Below are 4973 nucleotides of genomic sequence, written 5' to 3' on the forward strand. Positions count from 1 at the left end.
ATTGACAACGTAACTTTAAGTTGGTACCACAAACTGCTGACTTAAGAACACATGATAGGAGTGTAACTTTAACACTTGCATATAGCCTATCCACCCGGTTCAGAGTTTAAGAATTAATGCTACTTTTTCTTAACTGTTCTACATTATCAGTTCATAAACCGTGTGAAAATTCTCAGTGAATGTGCACAAGGCCATGTTTCAAACCCTTCACCCCATTCCTTGTAACGTCAGCGGGGCCCCGAGCATGCCTAAGAACAGGTATAAAGTCACAGAAAACAAACCTACATGAAAAGCATCAGGAATCACAGGTTTAGGAAATTAATCCCAGATGACTGACAGATTTGCAGGAAATGCATGTGGCTTACATGGATTTTTCTTAGCTGTTTATATTGGTTTAATCCATGTCAAGTGTAGAGTACAAAGGGCAAGAGTGTTCCTTTGTATAGAATATACAGACACAGCATGACACCACGGGGCCCCAGGAGAGGTGGCGGAGTTGCACCTGTTTTGGAAGAGCAGCTCTCCCTGCCCCAGCTCTCAGCCACAGGCCTGGGCAGCTGGGAGAGCCTTTGGCCAGCCCCAACCTCCGCACCTGCTTCAGCTGGGTTCCGTTTTCAGCCCCGCCCCAACTATTTACAAAGAGCTCCATGAGCTAAGACTAAGGACAGGATCCTGTCCCTTGGGGTAGGTGAGAAATACACACTACTGAACATCGAGCATGTAGGAGAGGCAAGGGACACCACGGGAGAGGGAGACAAACTCACCCTGGGGGGGATGGGCAGAGCCCCCAGCCAGCCCTGAAGGAGGCACTGCTTTCAGGGGTTCTTAAAAAAATCAAACAGCCAAAGGGGCAGGGTTGGGCAGGGTGGAGGTGAGCAGCTGTCCTATTTAAAACACAATGCCGTCTATGTTACATGTGCTTCAGTTTGGTGTCTGTGCGACTGTCTACCTGTTGGTCCTGGCACTGGGTCTCAAGCAGCCTTTCCCCACTACCCTCCCACCGCAGCCACCCTGTTCCTCCCTGGGAACAGAGGTTGGAACAGGTAAGGTCCCCAGGCCTGGCGGAAGCCAGCAGGCTGGAGCCAGAGCAGGGCTGGGGCTCAGGCCCTGAGTCCTGCATGTACACTTGGGAGTATGTGTATGTAGGTACAAGGGGAGCCTGTGTGCAAGTATGTACAAGGGGAGCAAGTCCTTGCCAGAGGCTGGGGCAGGTGGAGGGCTGGTGGCCACACTGCCTGGCTGGCTCACAGGTGGATCCTCCTCAGGTCTTGGGGTACTGTGATCATGTTGCACCGAGGGCACCGCTTCTTTTCACGCATGATCCGCCACCAGCATTTCTCGCAGTACACATGCCAACACTGGATGGATGTTAAGGGTAGCCAGGAGGAGCTCATGCACATGAAGCATTTGTAAAAGTTCCCACGAGTCAGTAGTCGTTCCAGCTCACAGAATCGGTGCTTCTGGACCTCAGGTTTGGGCACAGCTGAGTCTTCACTAGCTTTCTCAATGTTTTTGTTCTTCCAGATCATCTGTATCGCACCCTGCTTTCTGCTTTCAACACCGCTGGTGGATGGCATCTCATCTCTGGCCCGTTTAGAGAACTCAGGCGTGATGCCGGTGCTCGGAGGGTTACCAATTAGGCCTGTATTCTGGAGCGCTTCTCTCTCCTTGTTTTCCCAGTAGTGCTTGTCTGTGAAGGAGACAACACCAATTTCCGTATATTGTGGCTTCCCGGACTCCTGAGTGTCATCCTCAACCACATTCAATTCCACATCACTGCTGGGGTTCTCTTTGCTGCTGCACACAAAGCCAGGACCTTGGAAGCCACCTTCCAGAGGAATGGTGGGTGGTATCCACTTCTGCCCACACCACTCAGCCTCCTGAAAGCAGTTGCTGTTCTCATGCTCCACAACCACAGGGTTCTCCTTGGCCATGCAGGAGCCTTCCCAAAACGCAAGGCACCACTCCACATGCCGATTCATCTCCTGCACCGATCCTGCCAGGGGGAGGCTGCACTGGGGACATACCGGCCCTTCACTTTTTTCCCTCTGCTCCATGTTCAATCTGAGCATCCAGTTGGGTCTGCTGGTTGGCTCGCATTCACAGGAACATCTGGGAAAAGATCCCAGGCAGATGCAAAAAGAGAACAGAATATCAGGCGCAGCCAGAGTCCCTGGACCGTGCCCCCACATCATATCACAGCCCAGAATATGGATTTCAGTTCAATCAATTTTAGAGACCTAGAATCCTTTATATTCCTCATTGTATAAATTGGTGCTCAGTAATGAGCAACTGCTGCACACATGAAATTAAAGAAGTCATTACTTAGAACTAGAGAAATAGTGGAACTAATGCAACTAATGAAAAGTGGGGCCTTTAAATCTTCTGGTGAATTATTTAATATACTAAGCTCAATTTTAAAGCTTAGTGAATGTGAATCTGAAGAGCTGATCAAAGGCAATCTATGATTGTTAGCATAACTCAAAAGAAAATGTGCTAGTTAAGAACACTCCTTCATACGTGTTGGAAATTGCTTAGAAATAGTCTGCCAGAAGTGATTCTGGGCTCCTTCAGTTACATGCCAGGGTGATTCCCACAATCTGAGCAGTTTCTTTCAGTCCCTTTTTTTAATATTTATTTTTGATTATAGTTGACTAGGGTGATAAGTAGGTCAAGGGTTAAAGGAATATGGGTGAGACCACCACTTCCACATTTTTTTTCCTTCCCATATCTGGGGAGAAAGGGAAGACACGCAGAGAAGCCACACCCATGCCTCCCAAATACCTCTGTGCCTGGGATGCACAGCAGCCACCTGACACCACTCCAGGACTCCTGATGTGGGGGGCATGCTCTGAGGGTCCTGCTCAGGAGGTTCTGATAGTTCAGCAGTTCTGAGTTACTGCCAAGCTCACTACTCCAAGCATGATGAAATCTCTCCAGAATCCAATGGTTGACATGGGCCACCCTAGAGTCTCCATTTGCCCAGATATTTACTGCTAACACTTGGCTGGGCAGTTGATCCATTTGTTCTGTCCTCCATCCTGTTATGGTACAAGGTGTTCTCTGCAGGCTCCAATATACTCCCATATCCTCCATGTGCACCTGGATATGCTGTCCACTGTTCCATCTAAGCCACTGAGGTGGCCCAGCTCTGATACATGCACTCCATGGTCAGACCATGGAACATGGAGTTCTCTCCATGGTTCAGGTTCTGAGTGCAGCAATTCAGTTGGAGGGATCCCAAAAGAAGCTTCATCTGAGCTGATCCCAGACCTGATTTTTTGTGTGCTTGCCAATACAGGGTGTGGCACAGTCCATCGCCCCAATTAGCTTATGCACATGCTGGTGGTTGCAATTGCTGGGTCAGTTCTGTCTCCAGTTTCATCTTCTACACAAACCAATGAGTGTTGGAACCCAGCCTGATCCTGCCCACCACACTCAGCCACCACACAAATCAGTGGGAACTGCAGCCTAGTCAGATTGACCCATAACAACCCCCACCAGTCCTGCCCCCTGCACGGATTCCCATGATGCTAGCATGTACAGCTGACTGGTCCAGACTGTCCCACTTCTCATTCATCACTCATACATGTCAATGGACATTGAAGCCTAGTTCAACTAGCCCCACAATCCAGCCCACACACATGTCGGCAGATGCCACTCTGTCTAGCCATGCCTGCCTCAGTCCTCGTTCTCACACACAACAGTGGGAGTGATACTGAAGAGGGAGATGCCCACTGTTTCCCTACTGGGTCCCCCGCCTCCCAGATCCTGCATTCTCCGGGCGGTTCTGCAGGTGAAAACTTCACAAAATTGATCCCCACCCCGTGCCAGCATCTACCAGCTGATGCTGTGGCAAAGCCCAACTAACCAACATCCACTCTGGCTTATGCATGCACCAATAAGAACAGTCAACTGAGCCTGGCTTTTCCCGGATTCAACTCAAAGTCATTTTTGTTCTATCAAGTGGGGGAGTAGAGGATAAGAGCTCTAGTCATGGAACCATATGTGTAGTGATCTTCCACCTGCTATACTTCATGGCATACTCTTCTTTGTTCTTGAGGTGACAGAAAACTAATATATGGTAGTCTTAACACACAGCACTTCCAAATATGAAGTTCTAACAAAATAGGCTCTTACAAAAGATATCCTAATTAAAATATGGTCATTGAAGTGATCCCTCATCTGACATGACTGGCAATACACACCTACCTACCCAGAAGGAAGATAAAAGGCACAGCTGAGAAACCAATTGGTGTTCTCTACAAGCTAAATTGCCAAGGATTGCTGGATCTTATCAGTAGCTGACAAAACAAGCTGAGATTTCCATCCAGGTCTCTCAGAGTATACAGCACTTTGAAACTTTGATTTTGGATTCCTAGGCTATATATTGGATAAAATTGCCTCATTTTAACTCCTTCTGATATTTCAGTGAAGTCCTAGAAAAGAATGCAGCCATAATCATGAAAACTTCTAGACTTCCCAATCACATCTGACGAATTTAACCCTTTAATCCACCGCAAGACTCTTGACATCCATTCTTCTGCCTCTTCTGCCACTGCTGTGAGGAGTGAGTTGAGCATTTGCCTCGAAGGTCCCTGCCATTTTGGACTAGATAATAATGTAGATATCTGCCTCCCTTGGGTTGGCTTCCTTAACATTTGCGCACCCTTCAGGTTTAAATTTAATTGTCAAACCACTGGAACTTCAGAATCCTGTTCCCACCAATCTGCCATAATGTCTTGGTGTCGTACCTGAGAGCCCTCTCCATCAACCCCTCACGGCTCTTCCCCCTAATCCCACCCACCTCCCAATCCCCTTCAGCTCCAACAATCCTATCCACTAATCCCTCATCGCCCTGTGACACCCACCTCCAGCCCCAGAAAAAGGCTAGCTCCTGCCACACGATTATGTTCCCCGGGTATGCTGCCTCTTCCCCTACCCAGCTCTTCCCCATCCTCCGTCTTACCCCA

At 48.6% G+C, this 4973-nt stretch overlaps 1 pseudogene; it reads right to left on the reverse strand.

Moving 5' to 3' along the window:
* Positions 1-1244: 1244 nt before the first annotated feature.
* Positions 1245-2112, reverse strand: LOC101517862 (E3 ubiquitin-protein ligase RNF220-like; annotated as a pseudogene).
* Positions 2113-4973: the final 2861 nt, after the last annotated feature.

This window comes from Ochotona princeps, chromosome 11 (assembly GCF_030435755.1).
Source record: "Ochotona princeps isolate mOchPri1 chromosome 11, mOchPri1.hap1, whole genome shotgun sequence".
Taxonomy (NCBI): Eukaryota; Metazoa; Chordata; class Mammalia; order Lagomorpha; family Ochotonidae; genus Ochotona; species Ochotona princeps.